The following is a 19,478-nucleotide window of genomic DNA, read 5'->3' on the forward strand; positions in this document are numbered from 1 at the left end:
ACGGAGTCCAGATGGATGAGAGACTTAATGCTAAGACTGAAAACTACAGAAGTCTCAGAAGAACACAGCAGCCAATCTTTACAACCTCGGGTTAGGCAAAGCCTTCTTAGATGTGACAGAAAACGCACAGTGACAAAAGCACAAATAAGCAAATCGGATTTCATGGAAGCTGAAAATGACCTACGCTTCAAAAGGCGCCTTCTGGGAAGTGCAGACAGCCCCCGGCACGGGAGAGAACAATTGCAAATCAGATTGTCCGGCACATTGTATCTGGCACAGATTTTTAAAAACCCTCAGCATTCAACAGCAAAAATAACAATTAGCCCAATTTAAAAGGGGGCAAGAATTCTGAATAGACATTACATACACTAATGGCCAATAAGGATGGAACAAGGTGCCTTTCAGTCATTAGAGTAGTTAGACAAACGTAAATCAAAACCACAAAGAGTTACTACTTCCCACCCACTGGGATGGTTCCAATAATTAAAAAAAAAAAAAGATAGACAATAACTAGTGTTGGCAACGATCTAAGGAAATCAGAACTTTCAGAAGTTGCTGGAAGGACTGTTAATGGCGGAAGACGGTCTAGCAGCTCCTGGAACAGGTGACCATGGCATTATGCTGTGACTCAGAAATCCCTCTCCTAGGTGAGAATACAGACCAGTGTGCGCCCAAAATGTTCACCAGTGTATGCAAGCGTTCACAGCAGAATTGTTCATGTAGTGGCCAGAACATGGGAACAGCCCAAATGTCCATCGACTCACGAAAGGGTTAACAAAGTGTCCTGTGATCCACACAGTAGGGTAATATTTGGCCATAAAAAAAAAGCACGCGGTGAAGACCCATTCTGGGACACAGGTGTGTCTCGGAAGCAGCGTGCGAATTGTAAGAAGCCCGTTCACCGCCCAAGATCCCAGTCCTCATCCTGTGTGGGCAGAGGAGACCAGAAACCCTCGGGGCCTCTGGCTACTCAGCTTGCCGCCTGCTGCTCCTGCGGGAGGTGCCCCCGGGGTTCTCTGACATCATAGTACAGGACGGACCATCTGCTGCGCTTCCCCGGCATTGCCAGGAGGTGGACCCCTCAAATTCGTGCCCTTCCCTGCAGCTGGGGGGACACAACAGCCGGGACACAAGCCCCGCCCAGAACCAAAGACCCCCAGCACGGAACAGTCGGAGCTTCCCTTTCCCTGCGTTTCATCCCCAAACCCCATTTATACCCCACGTTCTGGGTAATGGGTGCGCACCGAAGATGGTAAGTTTAGTAACAGCGAGGAGAGATGCCAGTTAGAAGGAGAAATAGGAGGGCTTCGGGGTCAGTGAGAGCCGTGTTCAAATCCTGGCTCTGCCACTGACTGGTGTCACCTTGGGACCTTTGATCTCTGACCAGGCAGAGCAGCCAACTTCCCAGCACTGGGAAAACCCAATTCCAGAGGCAGAAATGTTCACACAGAAGTGCGAAATAGTGCGCGGGACACCCCAGTCCAATCTGACGTACAGATGGCGTGGAACAGCCGTCGTCACAAGAAACCCACTCTCCTGATTTAAACCTGACATGACCATAAACACCTGAAACCAGACTGATGCTCCCTGTCATCAAATCCGAGGCCAGCCTCTCCCTGTCGCTCCCGCCATCCCCGCCCGCCTCTGCAGCGCAGATGCTGGGGACCCTTCTGTCTGGATTTCCACCTTCTCTCCCCCTGCTCCCAAGGTGTGAGCGCGTCCTCCCTCCCAAAGCCCCGTTCTGAATTCTCTTCCTTCCTCCAGTCTTTGATGCTCCTCCCGTGGGTGGGCTCCTCCCTCCCGGGACTCTAACAATACCTACGGGCTGACAACTCTCCAAAAGACATCGTTTCCCCAAATGGCCCATGCCAGTGTTAGCCACCACCTCACAATCAAGCCACAAGAAGCCAAAAGGATGGCCTTTTGTGTTTTCCATTCTGGGTCTCCCATGTCAGTCTCCAGCACGCCATCCTGCCAGTCGTCCGTTCATCTTCGAAGCCTGTTTCCAATTAGCCAGATCTACCCCTGCAACGTCGCCTTCATGCCCCCCCCCCATGCCATTCTCCTGTTATCCCTTCCCACACAACGATCGATTCCCAAATTCAGTGACATTAAACAAGAACCGTTTTGTTAGGCTCCCAGACTCTGCGGGTCAGGAATTCGGGCAGGATGTGGAGGGATTGGCTCGTCTCTGCTCCAGGGTCTTTAGCTAGAAGACTCCAAGACTGGGGGTGTCCCAGTGGAGGGCTGGAATCTTCTGAGGGCTTGTTCACTCGCAGGTGTGGCATTTCATGCTGGCTGTCAACTGGGATCCCAGCGCCATCGAGCAGAACAACTACGCATGGCGTCTCCCCGGGTCTGCTAGGGCTTCCGCACAGCATGGCAGCTGGGCGCTAGCTGCCTGCACCTCAAGAAAGCCAACCGGAAATCGCATCACCTTTCATGACCTTACCCTGGAAGTCATAGTGTCTCTTCTGCCACAGTCAGAAGAGCATCCAGATTCAAGGGAAGGGACCGTAGACCTCCAGGCTTGATAGGAGGGTTATCAAAGTCTAAGAAGGGCATGTGGGATGGGAACACTGTGGCAGCCACTTTGGGAGAAACACAGTCCGCCATGACTCCTAACCGGTTTTCGATCTCTGAGAGCCCAGTGGAGCCAAGATCGGAGGGGTCGGTTGTGCTCCCCACATATCTACTGGCTCGTGTTGACCTCCTCTCAAAGAGAACAGTAGCTTGGCTCTCCACTGCTAGGAAAACAATCCAAGATCCTGGCTAATTTAGCCCCAGGTTTTTTGACGAGCTCATCTTTAAGGGCTTCTGTGTGATATTCATATCGGATGATTTGGTGTCCTTGAGTTTGTCCTGAATTATAAATACTTCCTTCCCTTACCCTGGGCTGATTCCCAACTGGGATTGTTGTTTTGAAATCAGTATGGGTCTGAAGGCAATGTTTACCAAGTGGCTTATCTTAGCTTAGGAAGATGAGAAATAAAAAGAACCACTTCCCACTGAGTGACAGTTACCCGCCCAGGAGCGGCTGACAGCTGTCTGTGACTGTCTGTGACGATATGGCTATGCCTCGTGCTTGTCACCTTTACCCCCCAGAAAAGTCCTCGCCACTGCCCCCAATCCTGCCTGCTCTGTGGGGTCCCCTTCTCTGTGCCATCTTTAAACATCCTTCCTTCCCAGGGGCCGTCTTTCTGGCGGTGGGAGACACCGATTCCCACCATAAAGCTGTGACAGCCTGAAGGTCTGTCTGACTACCCTGGCCCGGGGCTGTTAATAGTGGAGTCGGAAGCCGGACCTTGTAATGAAGCCCCGGAGGCCACGCAGAATTGTCCTGAGTGCGAACACCGTGACCGCAAAGATGACTTCAATTAAATAGGAGTTAATTAAGCCTTGATTGTCGAAATCTCCACCGAATCGCGGAATCAGAAGGTAAAATGAACTCTCTTCCCTCCACAGCATTGGGTGAAGGATCAGGTGATGGAGGTCAGACCCTGCAGATAATAGTCCCCCAAGAGAGGGGTTTTTTTCTTCCTTTGAACACTGGGTGCAGAAAGTTAGCTTATCCTAACATTGGGCTCCTAGAGTTCAATCATTCTGAATCTCACGGCACCCGCGGACCCCCTCTCCATCTGCCCACACACACCCTCCAGCGCCCAGACCAGAAACACCCATTCTGGTGGGTTTGCTCTACCCGTGTGTGTGTGTGTGTGTGTGTGTGTGTGTGTGCGCGCGTGCGCACGCGCTCGCATATCACTTTCTGTGTGTGCCAGTAGCCCCAGTTATGGTGCCGTGTATCTCAATCTGTTTCTTGTTTTATTTCACTCAACGCCACTGACAGCTGGTTGACCTCATCTGTGCTGCACAGGTAATTCCCTTGTGGTTCCATATTTAATCATCCCAGCTCCTGCTGCCACTCACAATGGTCTTACGATTCCTGTACGGTCCTATGTTAGAGTTCCAACGGGATCGCCAGCTGGGGAAGATGGCGCTTTCTTACTTCCATCCAACCCGCCAGGTGGCTCCCCCAGCAGAGGACACGTGGCAGCTCTGTGTCCTCCAGTCTTACCCGTGCTGGCCTTGTCTACATCTCTGAGTTGGCCATATGGGATTGGGATGAGGGATGTCTCCTCTTCACCTTATCCTTCCAATTTCTCTGGTCACCAGTGACGTTGACCGTCTCTTCACGTTCATTTGAACTCTTGGGATTTCGACCTCAATGCGTTCTCATCCTTCGCCAGCTTCTTAGAGGGATTGGGGAGCTGCTGGTGATGGTGTTTGGTTATTTTATTGGGATTTCTTATTTAGGGTTGCGGTTACTCCCTTGCTAGTGTTGGATGTCACGAACATCTTTTTCAAACGGTCACCCAACCATTAACTCTGTCTATGGGCCCTTTGTTAAATAGAAGTTCTTAATTTTGACTAATGCTTTGGAGTCTTGTGTTAGTTTGCAAACGCTTAGCTGTGTAACAAATAGACTCCAAATGCATAATAAATGACCTAACACAGGGAAGTTTCTTTCTCTCTCATTTGACAGTCCAGGATTGTTCCAAGTCCACAACAGGAGATAAAGCTGGGGGTCTCTGTTCTAAAAGGTCACTTGAGGTCACAGGCTAGTAATAGGTGGCTTTGCCACCTTCATCCCAAGAGCACCATTCTGGTCATCACCTGGGGGACAGCTGGCCCTGCAGTGGCTCCTGGGAGGGTGAGTGATATGCCCAAAGCAATGCGGAAGACAGAAAGGACACAGCAAAGCTCTACCCCATTATTCAGTTGTAAAAAAGAATGAGATCTTGATGTTTTCAGTAACACGGATGGATTTAGAGGCTGTTATGCTAAGTCAACCGAGTCAGACGAGGAGAGACAAATACAAGAGATTTCACTTGCACATGGAATCTGAAAAACAAAACAAACAAGGGCGACTGGGTGGTTCTGTTGGTCGAGCATCCAGCTCTCAATTCCAACTCAGGTCGTGATCTCAGGGTCGTGAGATAGAACCCTGCCTTGGGCTCCGCACTGAGTGTGGAGTCTGCTTGGGATTCTCTCTCGCTCCCTTTCCCTCTGCCCCTTCCCCACTTGCTCCATAAATAAATAAACAAAAAAATAAAATCTTAAGACAAAATAAAACAATTGAATAAACAAAGGAAAAGCAGAAAAACTGACCCATAAGTTCAGAGAACAACGTGGTGGTTGCCAGGGGGATGGTGGTGAGGGGGGGTGGTGGGGACACGATGGTTGAAGGGGAGTGGGAGACACAGGCTTCCAGGTATGGAACGAGTAAGTCACGGGGAGCACAGGTACAGCACGGGCAGTATGGTCAATGGCATTGTGCCATGTGGCATTATGTGGTGACAGATGGCAGCCACACTTATGGGAAGCAGAGCGTGACATATCGACTTGTTGGATCACTACGTTGTACACCTGGAACGAACGTGTTAGCTATACTTCGATTAAAATAAAAATAAAAATTAAGGAAAAGTTCTACCCCAAACTAACCTCTGTGGTACTTTTCCCCCATGGTAGACCTCAACCACCCTTTGACTCCTAAAGTGTTTCTTGTCGTTTTTATGTTAGATTCCAGAACCTATAAATTTTCTTCTTCCTTCTGTGACTTCCCAAGGGTCGGGGGAGGACAACTGTCTTCTTGGGACTCAAAAAATGTGTCCAGACCCTTACATTTCACCAGAGAAGGGGGACAGTGTTCTGTCTGCGTGGTCTGCCCCCTCTAAGAATCTCTTTCTGCGTTATCCTAAATTTCTCTCCTCTCCTAGCCTCACCACCACCCCAGAGTAAGGGTCCCATCTTCTGATCACGGCATCTCTCAACAGAGACGAGCTTTGGGCAGTTTTCCCATAGGAAACCGTCTGTATAATGCATTTGAGGCGGTAGCTCAACCACACAGATTTGTTTATTTACACGGACTTCTGCTGCTCTGGGAAAGTTACGCGGAGAACCTGAAATTTCTGTAGAGCATTAAATTCCTCACCTTCCGTCCAGATGCCGCGGGCGGGCGGGTGCGAGTCGCCCCCTGGTGGCAGGAGCCCAGCTCTTCTGTCCAAGCTCTCTCTGATTCCTCAGCAGTGAGTCTCTCCTTTCCCTGGGGGCCTCAGGTGCTCCGGTGTCCCCGTCCTAACACGGAGCCTGCACTCCCTAGCACTCTCACATGCAGGGTCCGGCTCCCGCCCACCCCACTGCAAAGCTTTTGCAGATACAAGCCGTGGACACCCCACGTGAAAGTCTGTGCCCACGTCAGCCTCCCCGAGGGACTGCTGCTGCTCCGTGTGTCCCTTCCTTCAGTCGTGCTTGATATGCCCCCCCTTGGCTTGCAGGACCTACAGCCCCCCCCGCGTGCCTCCTGCTACCCTTGTCCTTGCTCCTCTATCCTGTGAGATGCTCTACCTCTGCCCATCCTACGTTTCTTCATTCCCGAGGCTCTTCTCACTCACTGACTCGTCTTGCCTCACTCCTGTCTGGAGGCACGTGCGTGGGAACACACCTTCCCAGCTTGGCTGTGTCCCCTGCACTCCAGACCGTGGATCTGCCTCCTGGACGTTTTCTCCCAGGTGCTCTGTGGACCATCCGCTCAGACACAACACGTCCCATTGGACGTCACCACATCCCCCGCAGCCTTCCCCACAGTGCCTCCCCATCTCAGTGGCCGGCACCCCCATCCTCCCACCCAGTCACCCGTGACTCCCCCTTTTTCTCACTAGCTCTTGTGAGATGAATTGTGTCCACCAAAGAGATAGATTGAAATCGAATCCCTGTACCTGGGAAGGTGACATGATTCGGAAACAGGGTCTTTGCCAATGTGAGGAAGATGGAAATCCAGATGAGGTCCTGGCAGACAAGGACAACCCCTGAGTCCAGTACGACAGCTGTCCTGATTGAAAGAGGGTAAGAGAAACGCACGGGGACACCATGGGACAGTTGAGACAGGGACGGCGGCGAAGCAGCGGCAAGCCCAGGAGTGACCAGATGGCCAGCCACAGCCGGAAACTGGGACGAGGCAAGAAGCAGGCATCTCCGGAGCCTCAGAGGGAGCTGGCCCTCCTACGCTCCCTTTTGACCTTCTAGCCTCCAAAACTGTGAAAGGATAGGTTGCTGTCCCTGCAGTACTCTGTTGCAGAGGGGCCGGGAAGTGGGTCAGCTCTCCAGCTCTCCATCAGCATCCCGGCTTGGGCTCTCACGTGGACAGTGCCGTCAGCCTTCTAACTGGCCGCCGGCCTCCGGGCTTGTCCGTGCGTCTTCCACGCCCTCAGCAGAATGAGCCATCTGAGGCACAGACACAGCTGTCCCTTCCTGCCCCAGCTTCGTCCCAGCTGCTCTGTGCTGTCATGAGCCCAGGGACACCCCCAGGTGGCTGATGACGCGTGCTCAGCCCGCAGCGGCCTCCACCCCTCCTTCTGGCGGCCATTCCCATCCCTTGGGAGCCTGCCCTGGGGGTCCTGGGTCGTAGGGCTCGTGCCCCACCCCCGGCACTCACATTTATCCCAACCTTGCAGGGACCCCCTCAGTCCCCCAGCTCCAAATCCCCAGCGCCTGCCAGAAAACTGGACATCTGAAACTCAAAAATTGAGTATAAGCTGGGCCGCCTCACAGCCACCCTCTGCCACCAGCTGCAGGCTCTGGAGACGGTCTGGGTTTGAGATCAAGTTGCAGGCAGGGCTGGTCTCCTCTGAGGTGTCTCTCCCTGGCGTGCAGGCGGCCGCCTTCTCCCCGTGTCCCCACATGGCTGTCCCTCTGTGCGCGTCTGTGTCCCAACCACCTCTTCTTACAAGGACACCAGTCATCTTAGGTTGGGACGCACATAACAACCTCCCTGTAATCTGGTTACTATTTTAAGAACCGTATCTCTAAATACAGTCATATTCGAGGGGTTAGGACTTCAGCATATGCGTGTTGGGGGCACAGCTCAGTCCATGAAAAGGGGGCAGCACCTCACGTGGGGCCCCCATTTGCTGCTCCAGAAAATATGGGGATGTGGACCTGGTAACTTCCTAGCCATAATATTCTAGAATCACGGAGTAGTCCCTGTGGAATCACATAACCCTCACTGAATCAAATGCTCGGCCCCATCCAATGTCAAATTCTAATGCCACGTCTGACTCCAAGCCAGTCCTGTGCAAACATTTCTAAAAGGGACCTTGATTCTTCTCTGGCTCCTGAGAGGGGTCCGGTTGGAAATACAGCCCTGGTTTCGAGACCTGGCTTAAGTGCCTTGGGTGCGTTTCTTAAAATTTATCTTTCGCAGAACCTGGGCAAAGTAATTTCTGCCCACAGTCCCTGCCACCTTCCCAAAGCTCTGGGAGCAGGACACGGAAGTGGAGGGAGAAACATAAAGGCTTTGTGGCTATGACGTCAATGGTGAAGGGGATGCAGAATTGGCGAAATCTTTTTTTGTTTTAAATAGATTTTGTTTATTCATTTGAGAGAGAAAGAGAGCACAGAGGCAGAGGGAGAAGCAGGCTTCTCACTGAACAGGGCCCGATGTGGGGCTGGACCCCAGGACCCTGGGATCATGACCTGATGACCCCATGACCAGATGCTTAATCGACTGAGCCAACCAGGTGTCCCAGAATTGGGACATCTGCCACTGGGAACACAGGCCGTGACTGAATTCATACACCAGCTGGGGGCTCTCCAGGCCAAGTGACATCAGACAGCATACACTAGATGGGGCACGTGGCACCATCTAGAACCTCGGGATGTCAGAGCCAGGTCTCATGTGGATTCTGAGACCAGAGACCCACCCTTGACCGGGCACCACACTGGAGGAAGAGGAGGAGGATGGACAGACATTCCTTCCACCTTGAACAGACAGGGTCCAGGTCAAGGTCACTTGCATCCTGCAGGTTTCTGGTCAAGGTCACTTGTACCGTGCCCGCGAGCACCTAATCCTGGATGACTTGTCCTGAGGCACCCCAGAGCCCCCTGCCTCCTGCTGGGAACACCCCCACCCCCGAAGATGCTTCGTCTGAACGCAGAGCGAGGCATTGACTTGGTTTTTACGTGGACACGAATGGGGCCTTACCCCGTGGCGTTGTAAGGTGCGTCTCGGAAGGACCTCCTTTAAGAAAATGTGCATGCCGACCATGCAAACTGAGAGAAAGCTGATGAGTTAGAACAGCAGGAAGGAGGGATGGGGGGGAGCACTACTAGGCCTTGAGTAAACGGAGAGCTTCTGTGCGGTCAGCCTGATTCCGGGCAAGCGAGCCCCAGATGCACAGGCACGTTCGGGTCCCTGCCACTTCCCGTGGGCGCACCTCAAGCAGAGGCGGTGGTTTTCTGCAGTTGTTTCTCAAGACCACACTCCCAACCAGACAGGCCCTGGCTGGAACACGAAAGCACAGCTTTAAAAACAAAAAACAAAAAACAAAAAAAACAAAACAAACCAAAAAAAGGTGTTCTGGCAGCGCCCTCTGGTGTCCATAATGTGCAATAACAGCAAGCCTGGGCCGTTCCCCTGGAACCTGGTGGCTCCCAGCCACGGTCACACTGACCCTTACACACTCGGGCTCTCCCTGTTTCCCGGAGCTGTCGCAGCTTCCAGCTGCCATGAGATGAGGGCGTAGGGCCCAGGCGTTCTTTGTGAGTGCCCGTTAGGGCATTTCTCCCCAGGACACACCAGTGGCTCAAGGATGTTTTTACGAGATGGTGATCTCTGACATCACAATCCCAGAGCACGAAATCCAGTAATGGGAAGTGATACACACGTGTTATATATATATGGGAGCCTTAATCCCACCATCCTTTCATATCCGCATTGTACACACGAGGAAGTCGGGGCTCAAAAAGCAGATGCTAAGAGGCAGAGCTGGCATTTGAGCCCCATCCCAGATCTCCCCCACATTCATCAAATGCAGAAGCCTAAGTCCTCCTGAAATGAGGTGAAACAGCTGGTGTGGGTTCATGACATCAGTAATGAGGAGTCCCCCTCAAAAAATTGGAAAACAGGTATGCAGAGAAATACTTGGACATGAATGTTCGTAGGAACATTGTTCACAGGAGCTGAAAGGAGCAAAGGACCCATGTGTCCATCCATGATGGGGGAACAAGATGGGTTTCCAGTGGAGAATGGAATATTATTCAGCCGCCAACAGGAATGAGGCACTGATCTATGCCACAGTGTGAGTGACCCTTAAACACATTGCGTTAAGGAAGAAGTCAGACACAAGAGAACCGTATATTGTGTGATCCCATTTCTATGAAATAAAATAAGTGAGTCCATAGACACAGAAAGCACTCACATGGCAACAGGGGCTCAGGGAAGGGGGGATGGGAGGGACTGCTTAATGGAGACAGGGTCTCTTTTCGGGGTGATGGAAATGTTTTGTAAATACAGGGAGGGGATGGTTGTACAGCATTGTGAATTTACAAAATGCTACAGAATTTGTACCCTTCTCAATGGGTAATTTACATTATGTGAGTTTTATCTCAACAAAAGATTTCTTGTTTAAAGAAAGAAAGGAGTTTGAGAAACAAGGCAGAGGATCATAGGGGAAGGGAGGGGAAAATGAAACAAGATGAAACCAGAGAAGGAAACAAACCATAAGAGACTCTTAATCTCAGGAAACAAACTGAGGGTTGCTGGAGGGGAGGGAGTAGGAGGGATGGGTTGGCTGGTGATGGACATGGGGGAGGGTATGTGCTATGGTGAGTGCTGTGAATTGTGTAAGACTGGTGAATTATAGAGATGTGCCCCTGAAATAAATAATACACTATATGTTAATTTTTTAAAAAGAAATTTTAAAAAAAAGAAAGGAGTTTTACTTACCTGTCCAGAATTTTCAGGAGTTTCACAATCTACCTTAAGATTACTAATTTGATGACTTTTTCTGAGCACCTGCTATGTGCCTGGCCGTGTTGTAGGTGTTGAGGACAAAGCAGTTGGCGAGGAAGGTGCTGGGGGAGCAAAAATCTCTGTCCTTGTGGAGGCTACATTTAGAGAGGGAAGTCAGACAAACAAGACATTGTCAGACAAAGGATGTCATATATTAAGTGGTGACAAGTACAGAGGAGAGGCTCAGGAGAGAAGGCAAGGGAGTGGGTAAGTGTTGGGGGTGGGGAGATGGCTAAGGAAGTTCCCACGAAGGAGGACACATTTTTTAGTAAAGATCTGAAGGAGTAGGCAGAGAGAGCCTGAAAATATCTGAGGGAAAGCCATCCAGGCATAGGGGACAGCAAGTGCAAAGGCCCTGAGGCAGAAGCATGCCTGGAGCCCAGTTTGGCTCTGGAAGGTTTTGAGCAAAGCAGTGACATGACCTGAATCTTTCAATCATGTGCATAAAATGCACATAAACTAAAAGCCATGAAACAAGGAACCCTCATTCCACCCTCATTCCAAGTGCGACTCCCAGAATATGCCTTCTGTAGTTCATTCTTCAGTGTCCGAAAATTTATAGCTCTTATCTGTGGAAGGAAAGGGAAAAAATATTAGATAATTATTGCTAAGTGCCATTGATATCCTAGGAAAAGACAGCAAAAAGCTGTGGGTGATTAATAGACAATTAAAAGCCATATGTGAAAGCTGCGGGACCTCCTTAGTAGCTTACAAATAGGTCCTCATGTCCCACAGCAAGAGGCACAGAAAAAAAAGTTGAGGACCAGGCTCAGGACTCGATGTCAGGGCTGAGCTCCGGAAGTGGTTACCACGCCGGGTCTATTAGGTCGAGGTCAGTATCCCAAAGGCAAAAACAGGGTCCTGACACACACACACAGGTGACCCAAATATCTAGAACATCTGATTCTGCTAACCCTTCTGAGCCTGCAGAAGTGCCCAACCCTCCTTATTGAGAAAAGTCACGCCCTCCTTGTTTGATGATACAAGTCCTACCCTACGGCGCAACATGGGCCCCCCATCCCAAGATCCGCCCCCAAGACCCCGCTTGTCAACTAGGCCAGTAGCTGGTTATAGCATAACCCTGTCGAGGACATGCTGATGCTGATAATGGAAGAAAGGGTCTATCCCCCCAAAATGCTGCAAGATCTAGCCAGCACAGCTGGGCGGGAGGCATGGGCTCTTGGGACGGGAGACCATGGGCACTTGGTCACGGGAACCAGGATGCAAGGTTGCAGAGGGGAGAGCTTATTGAATTGGGAGTACTCTTCCAAGAGATAGGGTTTACCACCCTGGCAAGGACCCCAGGAGATGGTGACCCCAAAGTCAATTGGAAATGCTGGAATTGCTGCTGCAGATGGTGGAGAAAGAGCAGAAATGGCGGACTTGAGAGGATACAGTACGTACAGCCACAAGGTCCACCAGATGGGTATGTTCTGTAAGAATCCACATGATCCAGAGGATACAGAATTTTCCAAGATCAGAAGGAAGGAGCTGGTAAGATGGAACCATGATAATGGAACCATTATCACTATAAGGTTAGGTGATGGGTCTCCGAAATGCAAAGGTCTTTATGGAGCTAGGCTCGCTGGGAGCAATGGGGACGATTGGACCCTAAGACAATGGCGGCCAGTGGCAGCACGCACCTGCCAGAAGCCAGGTGGGCACAATGATTTCAGAGCCAGAACCCATTGACTAAAGAAGAGGCCAAGTTCCTAGTAGGTACAATCCTACAATATCACAGCAAGTGTAACCAGGTAATGATTACCAGTGCTTCTCCAAAGTGACCTATGGTCATTCACTTGGGTAACTGTGCACTGGGGTCAGAGGTATACTCCATCGTTTGGAGGACTATTAGACACCAGATCTTAGGAGACATTGATAGCCGGCATCATGGCTGACCTCTTTTAAGAGTGGGGGTAGATGGTGGTCAGAGGACAAATGGTTCCTGGCCAAGGTTCAGCTTGTAGTGGGTCCACTGATCCATGGACCCTGGACCCTGGACCCTGGATCCAGGACCCACCTGGTGGTCTCCTCTAGCTCTCAAATGTGTCACTGGGATTGACATACTTTCTATTTTGCATAGCCCTTCTATGAGGAAGACCAAGTGTGGGAAGCCTCCCATGCTCCTCCCTTTCTTCACTGCCAGCCAAGAGAGTAAATAAAAAGCAGTATAGCATCCCACGGAACGATAGAAATTAGCATCTCAAGGACGCAGGCACGGTGGTCCTCACCTTCCCTGTTTAGTTTTACAAGTTGGTCCCTCCAGAAACCAAGGGGTTGTGAAGAATGACAGCAGGTTACCACAAACTCTACCAAGTAGTCCCCCACAGACACCTGCCATGCCTGACATGACATTGTTTGTAGAGCAGATTTGCACAGCCCTAGGTTCGTAGAGTGTGACCATTGATACTGACCTGGCAAATGCATTTTTTTTTCTATTCCAATTAGAAAGATGATCAGAAGTAGCTCCCATTCACACGGTCCAGGCAACAACATACATGTACAGTTTTGCCACAGGGCCATGTTAATTCTCCTGTCCACCGACATCTGGGCATTCTGAATATCCAACAAAACTTTATACTGATGCACTACATTGATAATTACGTTATGTGAATCTAGCTAGAAAAGCAAGAAGTGGTTGGTATGTGGGAGACCTTAAGAAAGCATAGGCAGGGGCGCCTGGGTGGCTCAGTGGGTTAAGCCGCTGCCTTCGGCTCGGGTCATGATCTCAGGGTCCTGGGATCGAGTCCCACGTCGGGCTCTCTGCTCAGCGGGGAGCCTGCTTCCCTCTCTCTCTCTCTCTCTCTCTGCCTGCCTCTCTGTCTACTTGTGATCTCTGTCAAATAAATAAATAAAATCTTTAAAAAAAAAAAAAGAAAGCATAGGCAGTCCAATGGGTGGGGAATAAAGTCCTACAAAGATTCAGAAGTCTGCCACATCAATACAATTTTTTAAAGGTCCAGTGGTCAGGGTGTACCGAGACATCCCACACACCCCACACTCCCATACCACTACCCAAGTAAAAACCAACTCATTGCATCTTGCAATTCCCAAGCACGAACAATAGATCATAAAATGTTGTACAACTGTTTAGGTCTAGAGACAACAAATCTACATTCAGAAATGCTGCTCTAGCCCATGTACTGGGAGTTCCAGTGATTTCCAGCTCCAAGCAGGGCCCAGAGCAGGAAAGGGCTCTGCAGCAAGGCCAGCCTGGCACAAAGGGCCCTACCACTCAGACCACGTACAGTCTGGCAGATATGGTCTTAGAAGTATTGGTTGCAGGAAAATGTGCCGTGTGGAGCTGATGGCAAGCTCCGGGGAGGGGGCTCATAATGCACCTGCTAGTGTGGAAGCCAGGCCAAGCCATCTGGGCAGCCAGGCTCTGGTGGAAATGGAGCATCAGGCCACGGGACAACAAGTGGCCAGCCTTCAGAAATCCCCACCATGAACTGGGTGCTGTCAGACCCACCAAGCCATAGACAGGATGGGCCCAGCAGCAGTCGCTCTGAAGACGGAATGGCACACGCAGGGTAATGCACAAGTCAGACCAGAAGACGCGTGAACTGCACCAGAGCCCCTCCCTCAGCTCCCACTAATGGCCATCATCAGGCTCCCTTAAGAACAGCTGAGAGAGGATGAAAAAGCCTGAACTTAATTTAGAGATGAGTCAGCTTGTAAATTTGGCTTTGTGGGTCAAAGCCAAAAAGGAATGGCCGAGGCACTTAAGAGAGAGTCTCTCGGACAGACTGCAAAGTCCTCCCCAGGGCAGAGCCCAGGGAAGTGCCCTCCTCATGTACTCAGGGTGGAAGGAGAGATGGCCCAAGATTAGGACACACATGACTTGTGGGTGGTGGCTGTCTGGTCAGGAGTACTTGGGTGCCTTCTGGTGCTCTTTGGCTCAAGTGTGACAGTAAATGAACAAGGGAAGCGCCCTTGACCTGAGAAGGGCATGTTTACCAGGGGATTAGGGTCTGGTCATTTCATCATGAGTCCCACAGAGAATAGGGAAAGGAGAAGAGGGACACTGATTACCACTTGGATCCAGACAGTACGAAGGGTGGACATGGAAATGCTTCTTCAAAGAAGGAGGGTCCCCCCCACCAGCAAATGGGCCCCCACTGGGGCCTTCCCTTCCCAGGGCAGCCTGCCTCTTGTGACTCTTCAAGGTGGGGGTATAAAGACCTGGACATTTGAGATCAACACAGGCTAATTCTGATCAGCCCCCATTGGGATGACCAAGGTTTCATTGGATGGCATCACTCCATTTCTCCCTCTGCCCATCCTGCTTTTGCCATTCTGCCTTCCCTAATAAGACTCTTGGCCTCCAAACTCTGTCTTAGCCACCTGATTCCAGAGAACCAACCTGAGACTATGCTGCAGTGGCAACCCGTAAGAATCTGTTTCTAAATTGTAGTGCAATGTACCAAACGTAAGATTTATCATCGTAAGCACAGTTGGTGGTGTTAAGTATATTCACCTTGTCATGCAATTAATCTCTGAAATTCTTTTAACTTGCAAAACAGAAATTCTGTCCCCAGCAAACAACTCCCCCAACAAGCATCATTCAACTTTGTTTCAGTGAACGTGGCTCTTCTAGGTATCTCATATCAATGGAATCATACAATATTTGTCTGTTTGTAACTGGTTATGTTATAGTAGGTGTCAGAAGTCCCATCCTTTATAATGCTGAGTAATACTCCAACGTATGCATATACCACATTCTGTTATCCATTTATTTGTTTTTTTTTTAATTAACATATAATGTATTATTTGCCCCAGGGGTACAGGTCTGTGAATCATCAGTCTTACACAACTCAAGCACTCACCATAGCACATCCCCTCCCCAAAGTCCACCACCCAGCCACCCTATCCCCCCCCCCCCCCCCAACAACCCTCAGTTTGTTTCCCAAGATTAAAAGTCTCTTATGGTTTGTCTCCGTCCACTGTTCCATCTTGGTTCATTTTTCCCTCCCTTCCCCTGACAACCATCCACCCTGCCTCTTAAATTCATCATATCAGAGAGATCATATGAAAGTCCTCTTTCTCTGATTGACTTATTTCACTTAGCATAATACTAATAATACATAATACTAGTTCCATCCATGTCATTGCAAATAGCAAGATTTCGATTTTTGATGGCTGCATAGTATTCCATTGTATATATATACCACATCTTCTTTATTCATTCATCTGTTGATGGACATCTAGGTTCTTCCTGTGGTTTGGCTATTGTGGACATTGCTGCTATAAACATTCGGGTGCACATGCCCCTTTGGATCACTACATTTGTATCTTTAGGGTAAATACCCAGTAGTGTGATTGTTGGGTCGTAGAGTAGCTCTTATTTTCAACATTTAGAGGAACCTCCATGCTGTTTTCCAGAGTGGCTGCACCAGCTTGCATTACCACCAACAGTGGAGGAGGGTTCCCCTTTCTCCGCATCCTCTTCAACATCTGTCGTTTCCTGACTGGTAATTTTAGCCATTCTGACTGGCGTGAGGTGGTATCTCATTGAGGTTTTGATTTGTATTTCCCTGATGCCGAGTGATGTGGAGCACTTTTTCATGTGTCTGTTGGCCATCTGGATGTCTTTGCTGAAATGTCTGTTCATGTCTTCTGCACATTTCTTGATTGGATTAATTGTTCCTTGGGTGTAGAGTTTGATAAATTCCTTATATATTTTGGATACTAGCCCTTTATCTGATATGTCATTTGTGAATTTCTTCTCCCATTCTGTCGGTTGTCTTTTGGTTTTATTGACTGTTTCCTTTGCTGTGAAAAAGCTTTTGATCTTGATGAAGTCCCAATAGTTTATTTTTGCTTTTGCTTCCCTTGCCTTTGGTGATGTTTCTTGGAAGAAGTTGCTGCGGCTGAGGTCCAAGAGGTTGCTGCCTGTGTTCTCCTCGAGGATTTTGATAGATTCCATCTCACATTGAGGTATTTCACCCATTTTGAGTCTATTTTTGTGTGTAGTATAAGGAAATGGTCCATTTCATTTTTCTGCATGTGGCTGTCCAATTTTCCCAACACCATTTGTTGAAGAGACTGTCTTTTTTCCATTGGCCATTCTTTCCTGCTTTGTTGAAGATTAGTTGACCATAGAGTTGAGGGTCTATTTCTGGCCTCTCTATTTCATTCCATTGATCTGTGTGTCTGTTTTTGTGCCTGTACCATGCTGTCTTGATGATTACAGCTTTGTAATAGAGCTTGAAGTCTGGAATTGTGATGCCACCAACTTTGGCTTTCTTTTTCAACATTCCTCTGGCTATTTGGGGTCTTTTCTGGTTCCATATAAATTTTAGAATTATTTGTTCCATTTCCTTGAAAAATGTTGACAGTATTTTGATAGGGATTGCATTAAATGTATAGATTGCTTTAGGTAGCATAGACATTTTCACAATATTTGTTCTTCCAATCCATGAGCATGGAACATTTTTCCATTTCTTTGTGTCTCTCTCAATTACTTTCATGAGTACTTTATAGTTTTCTGAGTCCAGATTCTTTGCCTCTTTGGTTAGGTTTATTCCTAGGTATCTTATGGTTTTGGGTGCAATTGTAAATGAGATCGACTCCTTAATTTCTCTTTCTCCTGTCTTGTTGTTGGTGTATAGAAATGCAACTGATTTCTGTGCATTGATTTTATATCCTGATACTTTTCTGAATTCCTGTATGAGTTCTAGCAGTTTTGGAGTGGAGTCTTTTGGGTTTTCCACAGAAAGTATCATATCATCTGCAAAGAGTGAGAGTTTGACTTCTTCTTTGCTGATTTGGATGCCTTTTATTTCTTTTTGTTGTATGATTGCTGAGGCTAGGACTTCTAGTACTATGTTGGATAGCAGTGGTGATAGTGGACATCCCTGCCCTGTTCCTGACCTTAGGGGGAGAGTTCTCAGTTTTTCTTCATTGAGAATGATATTCACCATGGGCTTTTCATAGATGACTTTTATGATACTGAAGTATGTACCTTCTATCCCTACACTGTGAAGAGTTTTGGTCAAGAAAGGATGCTGTACTTTGTCAAATGCTTTTTCAGCATCTATTGAGAGTATCATATGGTTCTTGTCCTTTCATTTATTAATGTATCATATCACACTGATTGATTTGTGGATATAGAGCCAACCTTGCAGCTCAGGACTAATTCCCACTTGGTCGTGGTGAATGATCCTTTTAATGTACTATTGGATCCTATTGGCTAGTATTTTGGTGAGAATTTTTGCATCCATGTTCATCAAGGATATTGGTCTGTGATTCTCTTTTCTGATGGGGTCTTTGTCTGGTTTTGAGATCAAGGTAATGGTGGTCTTATAAAATGAGTTTGGAAGTCTTCCTTCCATTTCTATTTTTTGGAACAGTTTAGAAAAATAAGTATTAATGCTTCTTAAATGTTTGGTAGAATCCCCTTAGGAAGCAATCTGGCACTGGGCTTTTATTTTCTGGGAGATTTTTGATGACTACTTCAATCTCCTTACTGGTTATGGGTCTGTTCAGACTTTCTCTTTCTTCCTGGTTCAGTTTTCGTAGTTCTTCTGTCTCTAGGAATGCATCCATCTCTTCCAGATCGTCTAAATTGCTGGTGTATAGTTGCTTATAATATGTTCTCATAATTGTTTGTATTTCTTTGGTGTTGGTTGTGATTTATCCTCTTTCATTCATTATTTTATTAATTTGGGTCCTTTCTCTTTTCTTTTTGAGAAGTCTGGCCAGGGGCTTATCAATCTTATTAATTCTTTCAAAGAACCAGCTCCTACTTTTGTTGATCTGTTCTACTGTTCTTTTGGTTTCTATTTCATTGATTTCTGCTCTGATCTTTATTATTTCTCTTCTCCTGCTGGGCTTAGGCTTTCTTTGCTCTTCTTTCTCCAGCTCCTTTGAGTGTAGGGTTAGGTTGTGTATTTGAGCCTTTCTTGTTTCTTGAGAAAGCCTTGTATTGTTATATCCTTTCCTCTCAGGACCACCTTTGCTGCACCCCAAAGATTTTGAACAGTTGTCTTTTCATTTTCATTTATTTCCATGAATTTTTAAATTTTTCTTTAATTTCCTGGTTGGCTCATTCATTCTTCAGTAAGATGCTCTTTAGCTTCCATGTATTTGGGTTCTTTCCAACTTTCCTCTTGTAATTGAGTTCTAGCTTCAGAACATTGTGGTCTGAAAATATGCAGGGAATGATCCCAATCTTTTGGTATTGGTTGAGACCTGATTTGTGACCCAGGACATGATTTGTGATCTATTCTGGAGAAAGTTTGATGTACACTATAGAAGAATGTGTATTTTGTTGCTTTTGGATGGAATATTCTAAAAATATCTGTGATGTCCATCTGGTCCAGTTGTCAGTTAAAGCCTTTATTTCCTTGTTGATCTTTTGCTTAGATGATCTGTCCATTTCAGTGAGGAGGGTGTTAAAGTCCCCTACTATTGTTGTATTATTGTTGTAGTGTTTCTTTGATTTTGTTATTAATTGGTTTATATAACTGGCTGCTCCCCTGTTAGGGGCATAGATATTTAAAATTGTTAGATCTTCTTGTTGGACAGACCCTTTAAGTATAATTTAACATCCCTCCTCATCTCTTATGACAGTCTTTGACCTAAAATCTAGTTTATCTGCTATAAGGATTGCCACTCCAGCTTT

This window comes from Enhydra lutris, unplaced genomic scaffold (genome assembly GCF_002288905.1).
Source record: "Enhydra lutris kenyoni isolate GAN:26980312 unplaced genomic scaffold, ASM228890v2 scaffoldscaffold13, whole genome shotgun sequence".
Taxonomy (NCBI): Eukaryota; Metazoa; Chordata; class Mammalia; order Carnivora; family Mustelidae; genus Enhydra; species Enhydra lutris.